Source organism: Peromyscus maniculatus, chromosome 17 (genome assembly GCF_049852395.1).
Source record: "Peromyscus maniculatus bairdii isolate BWxNUB_F1_BW_parent chromosome 17, HU_Pman_BW_mat_3.1, whole genome shotgun sequence".
Lineage (NCBI taxonomy): Eukaryota > Metazoa > Chordata > Mammalia > Rodentia > Cricetidae > Peromyscus > Peromyscus maniculatus.
This window is the reverse complement of record NC_134868.1, coordinates 23,401,770-23,426,792: the sequence shown is the minus strand read 5'-3', so window position 1 is coordinate 23,426,792 and position 25,023 is coordinate 23,401,770. Positions and strand designations below refer to the sequence as shown.

The 25,023-nt window shown below is 36.9% G+C and overlaps 1 long non-coding RNA gene across 1 annotated transcript in view; it reads right to left on the bottom strand.

The window, feature by feature from the left end:
- Nucleotides 1-383: 383 nt before the first annotated feature.
- Nucleotides 384-25,023, bottom strand: part of LOC143269105 (uncharacterized) — a 753,638-nt gene continuing 728,998 nt past the window's right edge. Inside the window, exon 4 of the long non-coding RNA XR_013045464.1 lies at nt 384-437. This is a non-coding gene — a long non-coding RNA (uncharacterized LOC143269105). The remainder of the gene's footprint in view (nt 438-25,023) is intronic.

The window sequence follows — 25,023 nt, the reverse complement described above, 5'->3', positions numbered from 1 at the left end:
TAGGTGTTCTATGAGCCAAAACATAATCAATTGTAGAATACGTACATAGAAAAAAGTGAGTCACAATTAGCTAATCAGAAAGGAAATCAATGTTAAAAAAAATCCGCATAACAAAGCTGATGTAAACAATGTACAGAGTGTCTTTGTTATGATGCATAGACTAGATTAAAATGACCAGATTTTAGCTGATTAAATTTTTACAGTAAGTAATATTAGAATGAAAAAAATAATTAAATTATTTTAAATTTAAAAAAATCACTTTAATGTATTTTAAGTAATTTGAGCTAGAATGGGGTTCTAAACTTTGAAGAGTCTTAGGATTTTAAAAATTTTCATATATACAAATATATTTACATTTATGTATATATATATATAAACACTTACTATTGTTTTCTTGAGCAAAATCTATATCCACCGCAGGAGTTTGAAGTTGTGGCCTGTTGAAAAGTCACAAAACATGCATATATTAATTTAAAACATAACAAAATCTAAATTGAAATAAGTAATAAGATTCCTTTATGTTCATAAATAAAAGCTTTTATAAATATAATATCCTGATTCTAATTTATTTCTTGAATGGAAAACTAGAAAAGCCAACTAAAAATTATTTCTCAATGTTCACTGCATTTTACAAAAAAACACTCTTAACAAAATTAAATTCTTATTGCAGAAAAAATATGAAATATTCTCATTGGAACAGACAATATATTCATTTTCCCCATGCTTATAAGAAACATAATAATCATGGGTTTATATTGAATGGATAAGGATCATTTTCATTCTGCTTTGAGAACTGGGCTTTCATGGTCTTCCAAAGTCCTTTTTGCTACAACAAACCTTTTCTAATCCATCTAATACATTTGAAAATAACAAGTAGGAAAAAAGGATCTAGTCAAGTTAGAGACACAGTCTGAACAAACAAAGAAGTTATGAAATAATCCACAGATTAAATGCAGCATTTCCCTGGATCCTAGACTAATCTGTGGCAGAAAAAGATAGAGTTTATTATATGTTTGATGTAGAGTTGCATCATTTCATTTGACCTGAAATGGGGAACTTTGTTAATTATCAAAGTGACTCAGGCCCAAAGGCCAATTAATAAAAATTACTGAGATCACTTGGGCAAAAGTATCATTTTTCTTATTTCTTAAATGTTAATTTTCATGGTTGGAATGTGCCTAATAAAAGGAAATGGTACAGTTTAATTAAATATCTATAACCACAGATAAAATTATCTGAAAATATTTAACACAACAAATTCCAAAAGGAGCTAATTTATTTTTTAATTTCTAAAAAAAAAAATACAAGAAAAGTGGGATCTGTAGGCTCAGCTCTAATATCCATGATTTCACCTGCTTGGGGTAGTTGGCTAGGTTTCCATTGCCGTGAATTAGTTCTCTCTTTTTTGACTAGGTCTTAAATCCAATTAGGAAATTGATGGTTACCAGAAAAGTATACATAAAACTATTGTACTCTTAGGGACATCATACCATGCTAGTCATCTGGTTCATAGGCATCATAGGTGGGTAGGACAGATGGTTGGCACCTTATGATAACCATAGAAGCTAGTCCTCAGAGACGAGGCTTTCAGGCCAACTCCAGCTCATGGGTTTCTGGACGCTGTGTCTGAATTACATGGTGTCTTCAGCAATATCAAATCACCTTCCACCTCTTGGAGAGTAAACAAAGGCAATAGCAATAGCCTTAATTTTGGGGAGTCTCCTGAATAATCCAGGCCAATAACTTAATACAGGGCTTCTCATGCCTGCTGTTAAGTATTTTGTTAGACAGTCTTTAGATCTTGAGGAGAGCATTGTTAACTTAGAAGAAAAATTTTTCTTTAAACTATACATTTATATACATACTTAAGTGTATTATAGATTTTTTTCTCTTTCAGGAAGATAGCTAATAATAAGATTCTTTATGACTTCTTCAGACACTGCTGCACTCTAAGTAGTTCCCAATCTTGGTAGAAGCATTTGAAACATAGAAATTGCTACGTTAAATGGAAAGTATGAGAGGATTGAAATGTCTAAATTTATGTTGCCTTCAATGTGATTAATGAAATACTTCTAATGTGGACAATTATTCACCACGTAGCCCCATAACATGCATAACACTTCCATGCAATATAACTTTTTTCTTTCAGTCAAATGTGCAATTTGTATACACTCTACAAAGAGCCCTTTGAGTTATATTAGTGATGAACTATGGGAGGAGCTACAGAAATGTTCTTTTCGATTAAATATCACTAGGGACATCTACCATGGTATTAGACTGTAGCTTCCAGAGTGCTGTTCTTTGTTGTGCTTCAACCCTTCAAACCCTGCCTGTGACTCAGAGTTCAGCTCTGAGAAAACTCTGTTTCTGGGTAGTGAAGTCTGACATGGTTATTTCTGCCTTCCTTATCTTTTTTGGGGGGGAGGGGGTCGATTGGTTTTGATTTCTTCTTATTTGGCATTTCTACATGGATGTGTTTTGTATGCATGTATACCTATAAGTGCTTACATTTTTGAAGACATGAATGTACACTTGGAGTGCAGAGGTAGACTTAACATTTTTTCCTTAGTAGTTCTCTACCTTAAATTTGCTGCAGGCTCTCTTTGTGATCCTAACTTGCCTGCCTGTTCAGATAGTTTAGATAGTAGGTTTTCTGTGGACTTCTTGTCTCCACGTTCCCTATGCTTGGACTTGGCAGAACTACCCAGTATCCTCAGGGGTTCTGGAGATCTGAACTCCAGTCCTTGCCTGGCAAGCCCTTTACATAATGAACTGTTTCCCTTGCCGTTCCATGCCTTAATTTTGCCTTTCAGAAACAGTAAGAGAAGAGACATTGAAAAGTGTTCCTTTCCTGAGAAAGACAAAAGAAGTTCAAGATAGGAAGCCCAAGTACAAGATCTGGGTAAGAAAAGAAGCAAAGAAAGGAATGTGGTTTGAGGAGAGTCTGTAGGATACTCAGCAAAGTCTTAGTAAGCTGGTGGAAAGCATAGTTCTGTAGCATGGGTGCTTCAGGAAAGGCATGCACTAATCAGTGAACCTCATAGATACTTGTACATCTTTGCTTAGCCAGTGGCAAGTGCACCTAAATTTCTTGATATTCTGAGATTTACTTGTTCCATGTGGTTCAATCTTAGAAAAATGTTTTGTAGCTATCTTCCAAAAGCAAAAATACACAATATGGGTTCATTCCACAAGCCTACAAGGACCTCTAGTCACCCTTGCATTATGCTAATTGCCCTAACATCCCAAAACATCCTGAATTACAGATGCTGATTGTTGATACGATATATATATATATATATATATATATATATATATATATATATATATTAAACACATATAGTAAAACACCACTTCCTAAAATGTGACTGTGCTACAAGATACAAGCATTATCCTTCTGGCATGCCTTTTATTGTCAAACCAACTAACATCTAATTGCATATAGGGAGAAAAACTGATAAAAGTGAAGAAAAAGAAAATAAAGGAGCCAGAAGAACCTGTTTTCACATAGCTGCTCTGGGATTTACATTAAAATTCCTGGAGAGTTCACAGCAGGATTTTGGCTTATTCCTCTGTCATCTCTCTCCTTTGGAATGTCTGGAGTTCAGCACCAGACTCTAGTTCCTAACCTGCCAAAAGACATGCTGGCTTCTAGGTAGGGTTTTCTAGCCTTTTTGCTATTAGCCCATATTTTGACAGTATGTTGCCATGGTAACAGGATTCATTAAGGGTATTCAGTTTTGTTCTGCCAATGAGGATTTTGGCTGCGTGTCCTGCTGGCCTCAGAAGATTGATCCATAACATTTGTCTTATGAAGCCCTGTCATCTCATAAGATGACCGATGATACAATATACTCCATAATGAGCCAGGTTCTCCCCCATGAGCTACTCCTGAAATGCAAGTCAGACACTCAGAAACTGTACTTTCAACATCATCATCAGGGTTGGGTGCTTAAAATAGGCTGCCAACAAGTGATATGTACATAACCTTATCATCCTCAGGTTGAAGCATGGATTAAGAATGCAAGCCTTAATGTTTGTTGTTTAATTCTAACATGGAAAAATAAGTTCTAGATTTTGAAAATTTAGTTTGTATACTCATCTGCAGGAGCAAGGTTTGCTGAGAATAACTAACACATTGACTGAGTGTACAAAAAATTCTTAACATTGGTAACTATCTTAGTTTCTTTCCTCCTGCTGATAACAGATGTAATTTAAGAGAGGAAAGTTTGATTTTAGCTCACACTTCAAGGCCAGTTCATCATGAAGAGGAAGTTAAAACATCAGGGACTGGAAGCAGCTTGTCACAATGTATGTGTACCCAACTCTGTTTCTTCACTTTTTGTCTTCACTATTTCTTCACCATTAATAATTCCTGCCCACAATTCAATGGGTAGTCTGATATCAATGGACGTAATCAAGACAATATGTCAGAATTCACAGTCTTGATATTAGATGATTTTTAGATACTAGCAAACTGACAATTAACACCAGCCATTACCTTAACCACGAGTTTCCATAGGATGTCACCAAAAAAATCTTAATGTACTTTCTTTTAATTTCAACTATATTTTAGTATCATATTGCCAAGCGTTCTATAATATATATGAAAGTTTCAACTATTTAATTATACAAGTAAAGAATTATCTGGTCCAAAATGTCAACAACATTTAATTTAACTTGAGATGCTATGGATTAGGGCAAACTTGGGTTAATCACAGTCCATTCTAGCTTACAGTCCAGTTAATCCATTTTAAGGGGTAAGGAGAGCCCAATCAACAGGTAAAGAAAAAATGAGTTCAGAGGCACATGAGAAGAAATCCTATGAAGTCTTCTAAAAGGAAAGACAAACAAGCTAAATAAATAAAACAACAAAATCAACAATGTAAGCCATGTGAAAAGACCTCACCTAGGGAAAGGCCAGAGAGAAGCTCAAGGAGGAGGAGGGCACACAGCTCTTTGTACTCTCCCCATACAGAGTCATTTCTCAGTGACCTCTGTCCAGTCCCTCCTTACTTCACTGCTACTGTTATCTTAGGCTATGGCTTATAATCATCTTGGTATTTTTTTTAAATTACATTATTTTCCTAGCCTTTTCTGGACTTCTTCATTTGAATCCACAGAAATAGTTCAGATCCCATAAGATCCCAACTCTTTTTTGGCCCCTATAATTTTAGTTTTAGTTTAGTTTTGCTTTGTTTTCTTTTTCTTTTTTATTTAGGTGCTTTTCTTTGTCTTCATGAGGTTTATTTCACAACTGTAGAGATTTCAGAGACTAAGATGTTCCTGTGGTTAAATGATAATATTTCATCATGATTACCCAATATGCAGCATGGCGTGGTGACAAAGACCTGAATCTTACACATAAGCAAGTGGGGCAGAAGAATCAGGTATTCAGTCAAGGTCAGCCTGGGCAATATGAGACCCTGTCAGACAGACAGACAGACAGACACACACACACATACACACACACATACACACACACACACACACACACACACACTCACAGAGAGAGAGAGAGAGAGAGAGAGAGAGAGAGAGAGAGAGTCAGAGACACAGAAAGACAGAGAGACAGAGAGATAGAGAGAGACATACATACATACATACATACAGACAGACAGACAGACAGACAGAACATCCACTATTTAGCTACCATTAGTAGCATTCCTTTCTCCTTCACCATTGGTACAGCACATCCTAGTTTGCATGCTATTGCTACAACAAATACCATGAAACAAAGCAACCCAGGAAAGGAAATGGTTTACTTGAGCTTTCATTTATACCTCACAATGCATCCTCCAGGGAAATCAAGGCAGGAGCTTGAAGTGGAACCTGAATTAGGAACTGAAGCAAAGATCAGGAGGGAGTGCTGCTTACTGGCTTATCTTTCTTTTATCTCCTAGGATCACCTGCCCAGGTGTGGTGTAGTTCACAGGAGGATGGCCATCCCTCATCAAATGTTAATCCAAAAACTGCCCTCATAATCATGCCTACAACTGATGGAGGCATTTTCTAAGTTGGGTCCCTTCCTCCAAGGTGCCCCAGTGTCATGTTGACAAAAAACTAATCAGAACACTCCACTCACTTTACTCCTTGTAACATCCATTCCTAACTCTTATACATTTATTGAGTAGTTGCCTTGTAGTTAGTTTTTAAAGCATGGAAATAAAATATGATCCCTGTTCTAGGAAAAATGCAGGAATAGATATATAGAGTCAATTCAACCAAGGGAATGTGGTAGTTAAGTCTGCAAATAAACACAGCAAGAGGAAACTACATCTTTCATTAAAGTGTTTTCAATGCATGCATGTGTGTTTGATCTTCCTATTTTCCAGATTGCTTCATTTTACAAGAAATTAATTCTTAATTAAGAGATCTCAGCTTTGTGTTTGAGGAAAATCTCATTTATTAAAATTTAATTGTTTTTTTCTGAACATTTACAAACAATATCAAAAATTCTTGTAAATTACTATGTATTTCAAGAATCACATAAGGAAGACATGGTTGATTGAGAATAGACACTTTCACTCTGAAGAAATAAAGATACAGATTTGCATAAGAGACCCAACTCTCCTCTAATTGTCATCTGAAGCCAAAGGAGGAAGAAAAGCACAGAGAATATGATAGAAGGTGCTTTAAAAATCTCTACTCCTACTTTTAACAATGCTTTAACTGAATATATTTTTGTTTTGAAGTTCAAAAAATGCATCAAAGGAAAGGTTAAGTAACCCTTTTAGTGCATCTGAAGGCAATCAACCTTTGTTTATGAATCTTTTTGTAGTATGCAATGGTGACAATTTTAAGTTGTGTAAAATCTTTCCAAGCTAATGAAGCCAAAGTAATTGGATCAATCCCCATGGGGGTTAGTTGACTCTAGAATGAACATCTAAACTGCCCTGCATGACTTTTTTCTTGTATTTGAGTAAATGAGATTGAAGATTTACAGAATGTCTTCCTTCTGCACAGTTGCTACAACACAATAAACAAGATATGAGTTCTATCTTTTGACATGAAAAACAAGTATTAATAGAATGTCTTGACAACTGCATGTGAATTAATCAACTCTGTCAAACACATTTAACAAAGGAATAGGTGTAATTTTAATAAGAATTCTTATTGGATCCAGTAAATGATATTTACAAATACTCCAAATTTTGATCTAATAAGTACAAAAGAAATATTTGTTATCAGTCTTTTACAAAAAATGATTTAAATGACTCAGAGACATAGTAAGATTTTAATAAATCCTAGAAGTTGTGTAGGCTTATAAATTCATCATTATCAATAGAAAATAATTACAATCAGCCTCTAGAATTATTTTAAATACTATGAAATACAAGTAGGGTCATTATTAATGTAAGTTGGGGGTTTTAAAAGATATTTTCAGAATGTATACCTCACATTGAAACTGAAAATTTAAAATAGTCATACAAATGAAAAACAATAGGAATCTTGGAATATATATTGTAGCCTGCTCTAAAGCTTACTTTTGTCAACTGACATAAATGAGGAGATTTGTCACCACAAAGAAACTTAAACATAATATAGAAAAGTAAAGATAGAGAAAGAACAAGATGACTTTATGACTTACTATAGAGATACAGTAATTAGGGCAGTACGACACGGTGAAAGAATAGACAAATAGATCAATGGCACAGAACAGAGAGCCTGGAAATAGACTCACACAAAGGTAGTCAACTGATCATTGACAAAGGTGCAGAGGCAATATAATGGAGCAAAGGAAGTCTTTTCAATGAGTGTGCTTTCACAATTGCACCTCTGTAAAAAAAAAATCTCAACAAAGAGTTTATAACCTTCATAGGAATTATCTCAAAACGGATTAACTCAAGGTAAAATGTAAAGCCAGCTAGCAAAACCATTAACCCCTAGAGAATAGCAGTGGAGAAGATTTTGGTGTCCCTGCATTTGGAAATGCCATTATAGATACAACCAAAGACATGCTCCATGAGTGAAATAATTGGAAATCCTGCTGGACAAAAGTTACTTGCTAAGGAATGAAGATAAAATCCATGTAATGGATGGACATATTTACACATCTCTGACAAAAGACTGACATGCAATTCTCTATAGCTTCCTTTCCTGCCATCTGGTTGCTTGTGGGCCATGTGTCTGCTCTCTATGCCAGCATAAATGGCATGGCCTTTTCTCTCTTCCATTCTCTGCTTCTGGGTAACAGCTGAGGTTTCATAGCTTGCCTGCCCTGCAGTTACTCTTTTACCCTTTAATAAAAACACTTGTTTGTCTTTGTAAAAAAAAAAAAAAAAAGAGCGATACCTAAAATGTACAAAATAAACTCTGAATATTTTAACAATAAGAAAGGAAAAGGGGAAGGAACACATCAGTGCATGGTGATGCATACTTTTAATCCCAGAATTTGTGAAGTTAAGGCAGGAGTATCATTGCAAATTTGAGGTCTGTCTGAACTACATAGTGACTTCAAGGGTACTTTCAGTTGTATATTGATTGACTGTCTCAAAAATAAACTAAACATAATAATCAATAGATGAATCTGATTAGGATTTTGCTAATGACCTTGATAGACTACCTAACCCAGAAGATATAGAGATAGTAAGTAATCCTTGGAGAAGATGCTCCATGGCATTAAGATATCAATATGTCCAAGGACTCTGAAAATATCAAGTACTGATGAAACTGAGGCATAAGGTCAATTCTCTGGTTAGAAGGAATGCAAGGAGGTCCTGGCACTGTAAAACACACTATACTGGTTTATTACAAAATCAAACCCTCTTTTACCACATGATCCAGTAATAATATTACTTTATTTGCTCAAAGAACCTGGAAAATCATACCCATACAAAAATATACACTGTTATTTATGGGAACTTTATAATTGCTGAAAGTTAGGAGTCTGAGTGCAAAGGACTGCTCAGACATTCAACTCTTATGGTGTTACAACAGTGCCTACAATTGTTCAAACACTTAGAATTTACAACTGCAGAGTGAAACTAGGCTGACTAATTGCAAGGCTTGTCCTGTTCTGTAGAGGGATGTTAAGGATGAAGGGAGCTACATTTGAGTGATCCAGAAGTTGGCAGGGAAACCTTTGTGTTTTCTACTCAGTGTTTGGCAAATGTAAAACTAATCTGAGAATATATTTCAGTTTTTTAAAAATTGCCTTATGAGTTCACAATAATTTACAGTATATTTTGAAATAATATAATTATTTTTACCTAGAAAAGTTCATATTTTAACATGCTGCACTGTGTTATCAAAACATTCACAGTGATATTTATATACTGGAATATAGCTTAATGAGACAGTAATTTGCAAATGTAAGTAAAGTCTCAAAATACCAATGAATGCATATTAATTTATAATAACAGAATTCTTTGCATGGCCATAAAATAAAAAAAAAACCAACATAGCATCAGTCTTTTGACCAAACATTTATGGCAGTTATTATTATTAGAATAATTTAGTTTGTTTAATTTTAAATTTTATTTGTTTTCTTTGGTGTGTCACAGTCTCAATGTAGACCAGGCTGCCCTTAAACCCATAATTCATTAATCCATAAATGTTTGGATTGTAGACATCTACTACAATGCCTGGCTTTTTTATGATTATTTCATATTTTCTATAACCTCATGAAATGAAGTACCCATGGCTGGTGCTTTTGATAAATAGAAATAACTATGAAGTTTACATTACTATGTGCTAAGCACTCAGTGTTCTAGATACATAATTTAAAAAAATATTTTCCCATAATAAGCTGTGGGATGACTCATCCCTAACAGGCTTGAGGGCCAGCTGGCCCAAACCAGTAATAAGATACTTCCTGAGAGTCAATCTGGGTCTGCCTACGGGCCTTAGCAATAGCAGCTGAGACATGATCTGGAGATGACCTGGACCAATGAGAGGCAGCCATGTTACACCAGCAGACGCATATTCATCAGACCTTCCCCCAGGGTGGGGTGGAGGATATATAAATAAGACTTGCCTCTTCTTGAATAAACTGTTTGTTGTTTTGACATTCTCCCAGAGTCTGTGTCATTGACTCTGCACCTAGTTGACTCATAGATGGCTCCCAACGGTCATAACAAAATCAAGTTAATAATAATCCCTATCAAAATAGGTTTAATTTAAGATAATAGTAAGCCCATACTGTATGAAATTCAAAAAATGTAAATTATCAGGTTAAATATACAGAAGGATTAGGAACCATCTATGAGTCTATTTTTAAATGTTGGAAAAATCAAAAAAATCAACTCTAAACAGAAAGGGCATAGACTGCATCAAAAATGAGGCACTAATATGTATGTTACAATCAATAGACATACACTTCCTATAAAAGTATTAGGTTCAAAATGCAGACTGGCTCTCCTAAATCTTCTGTTAGAATAGTTCTGATGATAATAAAACAATTTTTAGGAGTTCTAGTTCTTATATATTATTGCAAAAAATAAAGAAAAATAATAAAACACCTGCCACTGAAGATATTTTAAATCGTGATGTCTACAGGATACTATCATTTCTCCAACCCAACATGACTGTTAGACACGGAGAGCTCTCCTGGGTTCTAGGCAATGTTTATGGTGATGGGGAAACACTGTGGAGTTAGAAACACTGTGATATGAAATATCCCTGGCCCTCTGAACAGAAAGCTTGTAAGAAGGAGTACATTGTCTCAGGAGTAGAAGGAAGAAGCATTAGGCTATCACGTTGGGCTTTTGCTATGTTTGGCTCTCACACAATCATTCCTTTGAACAGAATTATCTCTTTCTGGTGAGTTCAAATTTGAATTCTTCAACCATGGTCTTGATCACAGTTGCCAAGCAACTCCAAATTTACTCTATAATATACTATCAACCCTTATCAAATTGAAGGAAACTGGGGCAGAATTTCTTGGGGAAAGAAAAACATTCAATTCTCATTCTCTTTCCAGTGTTGTCTTAAATCCAATCCATGGTGGAAGGCTCTTTTTACAAGCCGGGTGAAATATTACATAAACTCTCATCATCATGTGTGATAAATGGGCTTTTAATGGCCAAGCATGTGCATATATCTTCTTTAATGGCTCTTCTTTCCTTGAAAGTGACTGTTGTTCCTGTGAAGCCACAGCAGCTGGCTGACTGTGTTACAATGTAGAAGGTGATCATGACCCTAATTAAAGGATGCAGTGCCATATACTCAGAAAAATTAGAAATCCTGGGATCTAGTCTCAACTTTGCCACTTCACAGCAGAGAGGATTCATGAACAGCTCTTGAATCCTATTGATCTTCACGTTCCTTGCTTAAAAAAATGCATATTTATACCCTCTTTCCTATTTGTGCTGAGTTTTAGAGATGAAATATATAAGAACAATATTTTACTGCAACTATAAAAATATTTAGCAATTAATTCCTACTGGTAGTGATAGCCAAAGTAATTGTAAAATAATTTAGAATTGTAGTGATTGTGAGCAGTAATAGCCCTAATTATATGCTAGGGAAAAACAAAAGTTCTGCAAACATCTAGGAAAACAAAAAATTGACTACAGTACTGTAAATGGAATACATGTACACTACTGAAGAGATATGAGCATAGGGGATAAGCACTGAGAAGGTTAATAGCATGTATTAGGGAAGCTGGTCCTCCATGCCCAAATGCTTGGCCAAACACTATGCTGGAGGTGTCTGTGAAGGTATCTTTTGATGAGGTTAATAATGTGATCATTACAATAGCATACTCATCTGGCTGAATTCAGGCACTTCTCTCTCTCTCTCTCTCTCTCTCTCTCTCTCTCTCTCTCTCTCTCTCTCTCTCTCTCACCCCTTTTCTCCCTCCCTCCCTCTCTCCTTTATTTTTCTTTAAACAATATGACCACAAAACATGTTTATACTAACAACAGACTCTCAGTGCCACACAGCTCAATTAAGGAATAGCAAAAGCATTTGGGAAGCTAAATCCCAAGTAAAACTCAGATACTTGAACTGTTTTAGAGAAGACAGGGGAAACATTTGTTAGAATTTTCTTCTATAGCAATATCTAAAAAGAATTTTTTTTCATGCTGCTCTTGTAGAAGACCTGACTCGGTCCCCCAGCATCCATGTTGTGGGCTCACAAACATACATAACTTCAGTTCTAAGAGATTTGATGACCTCCTCTAGACTCCACATGTATGTGACATTCACATGCACAGACTTACTTACATACAGACTTACATGTTTACACAAAACAAAAACAAAAGCAATAGAATGATGATAGAAAAAATAGGATGTCTTTCTAAAACAAACAAAAAATAAAAATAATATTTGGGGTAATGGTTCATTTGGTAAAGTACCTGGTTCACAAGTATGACACCTGAGTTTGAATCCCCAGCATGCATAAAAATATCTGGGTATGTTTGAATGAGTCTTTAGTCTCATCACTGCCTTAGACAGATATGAGCAGACCCACAGAGCTCATTGGTCCCTTGGCCTGCCAAACTAGCCAAATCAGTGAGCTTCACATTCTGTGAATGACCCTAATTCAAAAACTATCCTGGAAAATCAATTGAAAACACCCAATATCAACCTCTGGTCCAAATATGCTGGAACACATATATATGCATACCACCATGTATAATATATTCTCAGGTGCATATACTCGCTAAAAATAAGCATACATACACAAACACACACACACATACACAGAGAGGTGGGAGGGCAGGAGGAAGGGAGAGAGGGAGGGAGAGAGAGTACAGCAACAACATGGACAACACTGATGATGTCTTCTTCATTTGATGGAGTTAGAGAGCTTCTTACGCCTATCTTTAATTTTATGCTGCCTATTCTTTGCCGGGGGGGGGGGGGGCAGTGGAGGTGGTCACCTCTATGCTCATAAACCAGCAATTTGGAATCAGTAAAGGAGTCTCAGCTGACTTCTTTCTATGCAGAAAATCATATTTCAAACAGGTTTTACAGGTTTAAAAAAACAAAAAGAAACACATTTATCTAGCTTATGTCAGTGACTTTCCCTAATAGAGACCATTCTTTCCCTTGAGCTTTCTGTCTTTACACTCCACTCTTTGTCTGAGTGTGTATTTCTTTTCACTGTGGCTTCTGGAGGGACTTACTACTCAGAATATTCATAGATAATTATATACAAAATAAGTACAAAGTTGTTAAGGATAGGAAAACAGTCAATCAGTAGCTCTCTTTCAATTTTCATAGACTCTTTTAGAAGCTATTCCAAAAATAGAGCCTTATATAAAATTATACGGTTTTCTACACCAGAGAATTTGGGAGTTTAGTACCCAAATGTAACTATAGTTTCACATGAATCATATTCAGAAGACCACATATGTTCATGGTGGCATGGCCTAGATCACAGGACTCACATTGAAATGTTTGTTTTGATATGATGTCAGTCATATGGTGATTATTACAATGTGATTACTTACTTGCTACTTAATTCTAGTAGACATTTACAGTCTCTAGATGCTTTATGCTTATATATGTCAAAAGTGGAATCCATTTTTAGCAATGTACTACAAGATAGTACATTTGAGTCAATTTGTTTTGGGGTGTTTGAAAATCATTATGCAATCCATACTTCAACTACAATGAGCTTGAAATTTTTTAGGGCCTTTATTTATAGAAATATGTCCTGGAGCTATGCTAAAGAGAAATTCTCTCAAACAGTTGATTCTTTAACAACTAAAGGCCATTGAGTAAATCTGAGACCAGAGCTACCTTATTTCAGACAATTGTGAAGTACAATTTTAATATGTTCTCTAAAGATTGATGGTTATGATATTCAACAAATATGCCAGCATAAAGAAAGAGACAATAAAGTGATTACATAGGGGCAGGAAAGATGGCTCCGTGGGTAAAAGTGCTTACTGTGAAGGTCAAGAGACCTAAGTCCAAATCCCCAGAACCACTGTGAAAAGTGAGGTGTAGTGATGCCTGTGTCTATGACCTCAGTGGTGGGACTGAGGAGAGATAGGAGGAACAAAGACTTGCATGCTTCCAACATAGTTCCAGGCTCAGTGAGAGACACTGTCTCAAGGGACTGAGATGGAAAGTGATGGAATAAGACACACCATTCTCCTCTAGCCTCCACTTCCACACATGGCATAATCACTTGCACACATGTAGGTGCCTACAACACAAACACACACACACACACACACACACACACACACACACACACACACACCTCACTCACATGCACACATAAATGAGTACATAAAATAAATAAAAAGTAGATAAAACAAAAACCTAATTTATAAATCTATGAAAATTTGCATGTAGACTGAATAATTGTATTACTGCTTGTAAAAAAATTATTGCTCTGACTCAACCGTAAAAAAGAAAATAAGTAAGTTTATCTTCTTTGAGTAACATCAGTTTTTCTTTAAACTACTTTTTCCCCTTAGGAAACAAATTGTCTTAAAGTCAAAAACAAATTTTAATTATAAAAACAATAGGTGGAAAGGTTTTGTACTTTGAAGTACTTATAATGATGCTATTGCAAACAGAATGGTGTAACAAATGGAGGCTTTGAGTGCCTTAGGATTATTTTTTATCTTCCACTGCACAAATATTCTGCCAAGTAGCAACTACACAGGATTGGAGTGAAATTAAATACCGCCGATTGCCATTAGCAATTGTGAAAAATTGTTAGTCTGTCTAGAGGAAACTAATAGACACGATTACAGAAATCAAGTCTTCTTTATCTTATGGAAATCAATAGCCTGGATGTGTCTCCAACAGATAATGAATTAAGGACACATGAGCTGCAGATTAAATAAGCCTTGCTATGTATTTTGTCTACACCCATCAATCCAATGATTCCTGGCCCCAGTCTGTTTCAACCAATAACATATCGTAGCTAACTATCTCTTTAGTTTCATAAAGTAGCTATTTGGACACTACATAAAAGCATAGGAGCAATGTCAGTCTTTGAGTTTATAGGCTTAAGTGCTATAAATTATACAGTAACAGAAGAGTTAGAGTTAATTTATATATATTTGCAATATATACATGTATATTTCTATAGGTTTCAAGGAAAAGTTCCATCATTATGGTGCATTGTAGATGATCACATGCACATAAAACAAAACATAACCAGAGTGTATTAGGAAGATTTATGAATGACTGCAGCCTCATGATATCACAAAGCAGATGGGCTGGTACCAGTCCAGTTTCTACACAAAGATCTAACTTAAATCCAACAGGAACATGACTCTATTAAAATTTTATGCAACTGTCCTATATGATTAATATATATATGCCCTAGTATATTTAATTCAGATTGAATTTAATTGAAAATCTTTTATGGCATACATATTTCATAATGGACAAGACATAGACTAAAACGTCACTGTAAAACAGTTCACATTATGAGCAGAATTTCTGGGAGAGAATGGGGAAAGAACACACTTTGCATCCACCTTTGAAGGTATCCAATAACAGAAGATGGATCCTGCAGGGAGCTGCATGGTTCCATTTCTAAGGTGGTTTAGAATGGGTTTCCAGTAAGCTTCTTAGGGCAGTAAGCACATCCTAGTTCTGCAATTACCCAGGGAGAGGGAGGCCTCACAGACTCTGATGGTGAACAAAGTTTTATACTGAGCCAGTTCAGGATTGTTTCTCTGATATTGGGAGTCATTAGATTTAATAGGTAAAAACCCCTATATCAACTTATAACTCTTAAGTAAGAATACTTTTGCACTAAAATCCAAGCACTAATTGTAGTACAAACAAAGGGAGAAAAAGATTAAAAGCTGTACTTTCAGTTTAGAGTCTATTGTTTGGCAGCCTGACACTAGCTTGGCAAATTTGAATTTCTGTGGCATGGTGATCTGTGGGTCTAGCCAGGGCAATGGTAGGGGCAGATTGTTTTCCAATGGCCTCAGGTAACTTATGTAGGTACTTGTGAAGACTAAAGATGTGTCATGTTGCATCTCAGTAAGAGGAGTAGAGAAATGGGTCTGAATCTATCTTTAGTTTAAAGTTATCTGTGACCCCAGCGTCAGCTCTCTCAGTTGCCAAAGGTGCCAAAGGCATCTTTCCCTCACCCTTGCCACCACATGGGTTTAGGTTAGGGGGCTACCACGCAGGCCTAGAAACAGTGCTATGAGTTGGCCCAGGCAAACACCCACCTCATCCATGAACTGTTATAGCATGCAAAAAAGGATGAACCTATAGATCCAAAACAGTAGGATTCCCACAACACAGGGCAACTACGAGATATACATGAGGACCTCCAGTGAGAGCCCAGCATTGGTGGTATAGCAGATCCATTGGCTTCGAGTGGGACCAAAGATTTGTGGCAATGAACACCTGCAAGTAAAGATGAAGAGACTAAACGGCACACTGTGTGTCACAATGGGCCACACTACTGCTTCCAAGAAAAGATTCTTCTTTTCTTTCTTTTTGTTTATTTGGGTTTTTTTTTTGTTTTGTTTCTTTGTTTTGTTCGTTTTTTGGTCTGTCTTTTAAATTTGGTTTTGCTTTTGGGGGAGGTTATAAGGGTGGAAGGCACAAGTGAGGTGACAGGGACATAAGTGGGATTGGAATGCATGATGTGAAATCCACAAAGAATCAACTAAAGTTTAAAAAGGAAGTCATCTGTGAAAGTTCTGCAATGTTATCTCACCCCCCTGCACAGCACAATGGGGAAGGCGCAGTATGCCTTTCACATTTAGTGTTGTTCGAATACCAGTAGCAGAAACGCCTTTGCTTCAACAAGTACAATGAAATAAGCAAATAAAAACAAATCAGAATAGAGGCCCGAGCAGAGTGGCACAGCAAACACCATTGCCCTATGCAAATGTTGTATATGATTTTGAAGACATTCAAAACCCTGAGGACTCGGTTGTCACAAAGTCTTACTTGTTGTCACTGATGAATCAATCTTTACTGACTCAGTAGAGGAGAGTCACATGCCTCCACAATGGGAAGTGGTCTGGCCTTAATGGGAGGCAGGAACAACTGTCAGTCACTACCACACAAAGACCAACATCATCATAAAAACTCCCCATAAACACCATGCTGAGAAGCTAATGGTGTGTGCAGGGAAACGTTTTACATCTCATGAGCACTAGAGGTATTACTTTCAGTGCCACTGACCTGTGCTTGCTAGGATGATGGCTGTCCATCATCTCCAATTATTTAGAATGTTGATGCAAGATATAGTAGAAAAATGTTATCCACATGTGGCCTCTGGCAAACTTTCTGAAAATTCCATTCAGTAGAAAAAAAAAAAACTGAGAGGAGAGACTATGGACATCAAAATGATCCACAGCCCTCAGGTACAGGTATAATTTTATCCTTTATAATATTTATCAAAATATTTCAGGGCAAATGGCTAACTAGAAAATCACGACTAAATTCACAGTCTAGTTTTCAATGGCTGTCTGCAATGACATAAATTATCCATGCCTGTCATGCTGGTTTGAATGGTAGTGGCCCTTATAGGATCACAGTACTTGGTACCCAAAAGGTGGAAGAATTGAAAGGTGTGACCTTGTTGGAGTAATTGTGGCACTGGAGATTAAATCTTGAAGGTTCTGAAGCCCACACAGTTCCCAGTTAATTCTCTGTGCCTCATGCTTGTGGATCCCATGTAAGATCTCAGCTACTACTCCAGCACCTCACCTGTCTGCCTGCTACCATGTTTTACACCATGATAATCATGGACTCTAAAGCTCTAGAACCATAAATCCTAAATATGATGCTTTCTTTTATAAGTTACCTTGGTCATGGTGTTATCATAGCAATAGAAAAGTGACTAAGACATAATTATTATCAGAGAGTGGGCTAGTGTTATGGCAGGCATGACCTTGATAGGTTTTGGAGAAATGTGGAAGACATTAGGACTGTGGACTAGGAAAAAAAAAAAAAAAAACATTGAACACAATACATACATACGTGCCTTCCCAGAACAAGCATGGAAGATGGTAGTGATGAGAGCCATGTGTACTATCAAGGCCCCATTGAAAAGGTTTCAGAGGAGAACTAGCAAATGATCTAGAGACCATTCACATGGTAACATTCACATAATACTTTGTCAAACAACATGGCTGATTTTTACCCTTGTCCTAAGTATGTGCCAGAGGAGGTTTGGGCTAATTTTGTTGGCAGAGGAAATTTCAAGATAATCTAATATTGACTCAGTAATTAATGATCACAGTTGTGTGGGTCTATAATGAAAAAAGAGCACGTAGCGCAAAAAGAAATACAAATTGTATGGTTTGAAGAGAAAAAGGACAGCAAAAAATGTGATGTTGGAGTCATGTTTAGTGTTTAAAAGAGAGAAGGAGAAATAGAATAAAGGGAGTGATGCCCTCAGAGCGAGACCCTACCTAGGTAATCCTGCAACCTGTGCAAAGAAAAGGCCTAAGGAATTCTCTTGGAACAAGGAGTAACAGCAAATCAAAGATTATACAAATGGAATTGAAAGGGGAGGGAGGTGCTATCCCAAGCAGGCAACAGAACTTGGCAGCATTGGTCTTTGTGGTTCTGGCTTTAGAGTCATGAAAGTATACAGGAGTAAAGGGGCTATGGAAATTTCCTCTGCTGTTAAGGAAAGCCCCTGAGGCCAGGCATGTGGTAGGAGGGTCCCTGTATGGAGACCATAATTCCTAACTTTATTTTGAAATGTAGCCTTATATCCAGAGAAAAGTGCAGTTATCATTCCTTATCAAAGAAATTCTCTGTACTATAAACAGAGATTATTACATTGGATCTTGTGGAGCTTAGCCCCAGCAGATATATCTACCTCTCAACTCATTCAATTAAAGCTCAGAGAACATTTTTTTTTAAAAGGAGGGGAAATAGAAAGATTGTAAGGGCCAGAGGATCAAGAAGTCTGCTGTGAGATTGTGTCTCCTAGAAATGACGGGGGGGGGGGCGTGTATACACATGATACCTGAACAGTATGGCTGCTTAAGCAAGATTTGACCAATAACAACATCAAAATAAATGCTAACACAGAAGGGTGAAATCTCAAGGAGTCCCTTCCCTAGACAACGTACTATAGGCTAATTACTGCTGAGATAGGAAGATTTAGATTAGCCTCTCTTAAGGGCGAGCTCCAAAATTGGTTATCTAACACAAAGTGGTCAGGCCTGAAATTATATACACACAAGTCACAGTAAATAGACTCAACAGGTTATACATATATATTTATGAATACACACACACACACACACACACACACACACACACATATGTATAAACCATCAATCTGAGTGGGAAGGGAACATGGGAGGGTTTGTAGAGAGGTCGCATGGGAGTTTTGGGAGGAAGGACAGGAAATGTAAGAAAGGCTGTAAGTATTCTTTAATTCAAAAATGTCATGAAAAGTTCCGAATTCAAATCAACATATATGCTGTGGATATTGCTCTATATAAATAAAACACTGATGGCCAGTGACCAGGCAGGAAGTAGGTTGCCAGGCAGGAAGTAGGTGGGACAAGGAGAGAGGAGAATGCTGGGAAGCGGGAGGCTGAAGAGAGAGACTGCAGCCACCGCCAGGACAAGCAGCATGTAGAGACTCTGGTAAGCCACCAGCCACGTGGCAAGGTATAGATTTATAAAAATGGGTTAATTTAAGATAAAAGAACAGTTAGCAAGAAGCCTGCCACGACCATACAGTTTATAAGTGATATAAGCGTCTGAGTGATTATTTTATAAGTGGATTGTGGGACTGCAGGGCTTGGGGAACCTGGAGAGAAGCCCTCCAGCAACACATATAGAAATATCCTACAAAATGGAAGTACTTCTCTGGGCTGGGAGATGGCTCCGTCACTAAAGCCCTTCATGTATAAGCTTGAAAATATGAGTTTGCATTCTTACAATCTGTATAAAGTCTTTGTGTGGCAGTGGATACTTGTAACACTAGAACTGGGAGAGGTAAAGTGGCAGAGACAGACAGATCCCCAGAAACTACTGGCCTGCCAGACTTGCTAATTGGAGAGCTTTGGGTTCAGAGAAAGACATTGCTTCCAAAAATATGGTAGGGCACAATGGAAGGAAACAACTGACTTCAACTTCTGTCCTCATAATGCAGTGCAGAACGCTCCCCTACACACATACATACCTAATATACACATGTGCACAACACAAATATATAAACATACTTTCTTGAAATAAATAGCACTACTTAAAGAACAGAAATACAGTAAAGTATAATGACATTTGCAGCATTCAGGCACTTTTCTTTGTTGGTGCCCACCCTACCCCTCATATGTCAAAGGGATGGTGCCTTTATTCCCTTCTGTGGGAAGAAAAAAAAAGAAGAAAAAGAAGAAGAATCACTTTAATGTAGAGATGCTTTTCTAAGAGCCTCCAGATGTCCTGAAGACATTCCTCTTGAAGTTACTTCACTTTCCAAAATGCATCTTCAAAGAGCTCACTGAGTTATTTAGGGATCCCAGAGCCCTGGTGTGTAGACGATGGCAAAGTATCAGTACCAAATCTCATCACTTTAGTAATCAACATTTTACTGCTTCTTTGAATTGTTCACCCGTAATCTTTAAAGTCACTGTGGATTATTTCGTTATGTAGGGAGATACTTGGTGTTTACACAGGCAAAACAGCCAATTTGATCACTAACTTTCAGAGAAGTATATTTTATTTTCTAATCTTAACTATTACACTGTGGGATGTTATTCTGTATGCTGTGAATATGTGTTGCTCTGATTGGTTGATAAATAAAACACTGATTGGCCAGTAGCTAGGCAGGAAGTAGAGGAAGGATAAGCAGAAAAGGAGAATTCTGGGAAGAGGAAGACTGAGTCAGGATTCACAAGGCAGACACAGAGGAAGCAAGATGTGAAGGCAGAACTGAAAACAGGTACCAAGCCATGTTGGTAAACATAGATAAGAATTATGGGTTAATTTAAGTGTAAGAACTAGTCAGTAATAAGTCTGAGCTAATGGCCTTACAGTTTGTAGTTAATATAAGCCTCAGTGTGTTTACTTGGGTCTGAGTGGCTGTGGACTGGGCAGGACACAGGAAAACTTTCAGCCACACTATTAGGGCTATTTTCTGATGTTACTGGTGGTCAGTGGTTTCCACCAGGAGAACAGCTAGTTGTTTGTTTGTTTTTTAATTTCTGACAAATTCCTAAATAAACAAATATATATCTGCTATCCCTAAATTAATCCTAATCTCTTATATTTAATATATAATATTCATAAATGAATGGCTATAAAGACATGTATAAATTATAAATTTGCACACTAAAGCCAGGAAGAGAAGATAAGAAGGTAGGGAGGGATGGAGGGACGAAGAAGAGGGATGAGAGGAAGGAGGAGGGAGAAGAAGGAAGGAAAGAAAGTAAATTGTGTGTGTCTTGGTAGGTCAAATACAAATGACTGAGCAGTTGTAAAATCTTGGATGTTTATAGATAAGGATGAAATACATGTGCAGAGTTCAATAACACTGAAGAAAGAGCAACAACTTTGAAAAACATCATCACCTGCCAGGGCCAAAATTCCATGCATCTCCCTTAATCTTGGGAGATAAAGAAAGTGAATATCTTGGTTGAGGGATCCTCATCTCTAAAGTTTTGTTATTTCTTCACATTTAATTGAAAACACCAGTTAACCCAGAGGACAAGTATATATAAGTATTCAATACATGACAAACAGGTGTTGGTAATGACCAGTGGTCTAAGACCCCTAGAACACAGGCCTGACAGGATGTCTTCAAATCTTATTTATCTGACTATGCTCTCATCACCAGTAATTTTGAGAATTGTCTCCTGAGAGACAAGATTGGATGCATTAGTACCCATCTATAAACTTTCTGGTCAGAAGACTCAGGGTCCTATAATTCATTAATTAGATGGGACCCAACCCTGTGTATCCGTATAGGGACTCACTGAAAAATTTCTTTGTAAAATATGCTACAGATGACTGTGTACTTTAAAATAGTTACCTTGAAGCTAATACTTCAAGTTAGTATAAACAAGTTTAGGCTAGCTTATATCCAGAAGGTACTCTTTAAACCTTTCTCTGCTGTTTTTTAAATCTCTGACAAATTCATACACACACACACACACACACACACACACACACACACACATGATGCTTGCCATCCTTAAATTAATCCTAATTTCTTATATTTAATATATAATATTCATAAATGAATGGCTATAAAGACATGTATAAATTATAATTGCTGTATTAAGAATGCTACATACATAGAGCAACCCTGTACACTATCTGTAATGAATCATTAATCATATTGATGTTGCATAACAAACTTCATTTAATCTTTCTGCTTGAAGCATAACTTTCCTCTTCAAGGACAAGACTCTCAGATCCCTTCTCTCTCACGCTGTGCTGTAAAAAGCACAGACGCAACATTCACTGGGTTCTCGTCTTGAAGTTTGGCTCCCTCGTTTACTGGCTGTCTGATGTTTGCAAGTTGCTGGAAGTCTGTGAAGCTCAGCTTCCTACTTGAAGAGCTGTATGAAGATCAAAGGGGAAACACATCTTCAGTTCCGGCGTATCCCCTGCTCTCAATTTATGGTGGTTATCACTGTATTCTTGTTTGGTTAATCTTTATACTACTGTCCACGTTAATACTCACCTTGACTTTGGGAAAAGTTTGTCCACTGACAGGGAATCATAAAATGAGCAAGACGTGATATTGGTGGTAGATGTACTGTGATGAGGCAGGTTCTTTAACTTGTGATAACTTAATCAGACTACAACCTATAGAGTACAAAAAGGTTTTGGTAGTAATTAAAGTTCTCAGTCTGTTAATCTTACTGTTTCTCACTTTCAGCTAAGTGTGCCTGTTCTAAGCACACGTTTTTCTAACAAAGGCAGATAAGGAAGGAAGTTAGGGGAGATTCAAGGTCAAAGCAGGGACTTGATTTGCCAGTTATTGCCTTTGAGAATTGGGGAGCCATAAAGGAATGCGGAAGCCTCTGGAAGTCAACAAAAACCCGTGGGGGAAGCATCAGCAAGAAAAGAGTAGACTCAGTCCTACAACTGCAAGATGCTAGATTTTCTCAGGTGAGAGAATAAATGCCTGTTTGCCAGGACAATAGACACCGGCAAGGGCAGTCAAAACCTTACCAGTGAGCAAGCACACCCGTGCACATACATCTTCAGTCCTAGCTCTAGGAGACAAAGGTAGGAGGAACTTGAGTTTGAGGCAAACCTGAGTTCTCGAAAGAGATTTAAGTCAGAAAACAAATAAAAAAGAGATATCTTGAGTACGGTCATGTAAGGTCCTAAGAAGAGTGCAGTGGGTAGCCAATCCAGCTTTGATCTGGAAGTTCCAACCCTCATTGAGGCTTCAGTAACTGTCTTGCCTACAAGGCGGGGCCAAGAGAGGACCCTGAAGACCCGAGATCCGGATGGGCGGCTTCTCTTGTTTCCTGGACTCTGGACGCTAGAGGTAGACTGAGGAGAGTTCTCCAGAGAACACCGCTGGACTGCGCTGTGTCTTTCCCAGAACCCACAACCTACCTATCCCTTCATTTGTAAGTTACACCACTAAATAAAGCTCCCTTTTAACTACGTGGAGTGGCCTTAATAATTTCACCAATAGAAGAGGATCTTGGAGTTCTGATCAATAGAACTTGTTATTTTAAAACAGTAGTTCATAATGTTCTGGAATTAATTGACTGAATGGCCCAGGTTGACTTCAGACTTATAGCAATCCTTCTGCCTCAGCTTTTCAAGTGTTGTAATTAAAGGTATGAACTACTTAACCCAGCTAATCAGTGTAATTCTGATTTAATAGCGGGAAAAACTTTAAATTGCTCTGTGTGTAATGTATTGTACTGTGACAGAAAACTAACACGGTACTCTTCATGATTCTAGGGTGTTCCACATGAGAGCACTCATTTTTGAGGTGTTCCACAAATGTCTGTATATAAAAAAATCCCACTGTACTTACTAATTCTCTGTTCTTGTCTTTTATGACAAGCTTCCTTTCAACTATCTGTGGTGGTTTCTGCTCATGAAAATGAAAGAAAGCAGAAATCATAATAACTTTAATATTTTATTTTTACTTGGGGACAACTATTATGTGCTTTATCTGGATATTTAAGTTTTAAATACCCTGATTCAGAGACATCTTTTAGCCTTCCTGGTATGATTTACATGTTCTTCCTAATGCATCTGACTACATGCAAGCAAATTTCAAATTCTACATTATTTTTATGGTTCAATATTACAAATACTATGACTTTCATGTCATCAAATGAAAAAGAAAACAATTCTTCTAACTTCACTTTAAAGCTATTTGTTTTAATTTTGTTTTTCAAAACATCTGCATCATATTCAAATCTATTAAGGTGTTATTCACAATGCTCTTTGAGAAGTAATTTATCATGGTGACTGAGTTTTCTTAATTTAAAATTTTTTCATACCTTGTACCTGCATGACACTAAAGAAATACAAAACTCCAAGCCCTTCCCCCTACCTTAAGGCTGCACAAGGTATCATAGGCAGTGGACTCCAAAAAGCCTGCTCATGTAGGTTGGGAGGGGGAGGCTGGGGGAGTGGGAGGAGAGAAGAGGGGGATCTTTGATTGGTGTATAAAATGAATGAAAAAATATTTTCTTAATAAAAACAAACAAACAACTAGATAAAAGAAGCACAAAACTACCTGATGTTTTTGTTTACCTGTGTGGCACTAAAGAAATATAAAACTATCTGATGTTATTGTTTAGTTACACATTATCATCTTTGCAAAAAGCTAGATAATGTGTGTTTTGCAGGATCTAAGTAGTTAAATGTGTCCCTTTGGGGTAGTCATGGGGAATCTTCATTTATCTATCCTCTCTAATGGTAACAAAATCACTATACATGATCTTTTTTAATAATTTGATGTCAGAAAGTTTTCACATTTCCCAATAGAATTTAAAATACTTAAAAAAAAATCAAACTTCTTGCTACCCTCCTCCTATTAAAAAGAAAATCCTTTCAAAGATATAAGACTAAATTTCTTGAATTCAAGTCCAATCCACAACAGGTCGATGGGAGACAAAGTCATTAACGCACTCTTTGGATGGCAGCCCTTCTACCCTGGTCCAG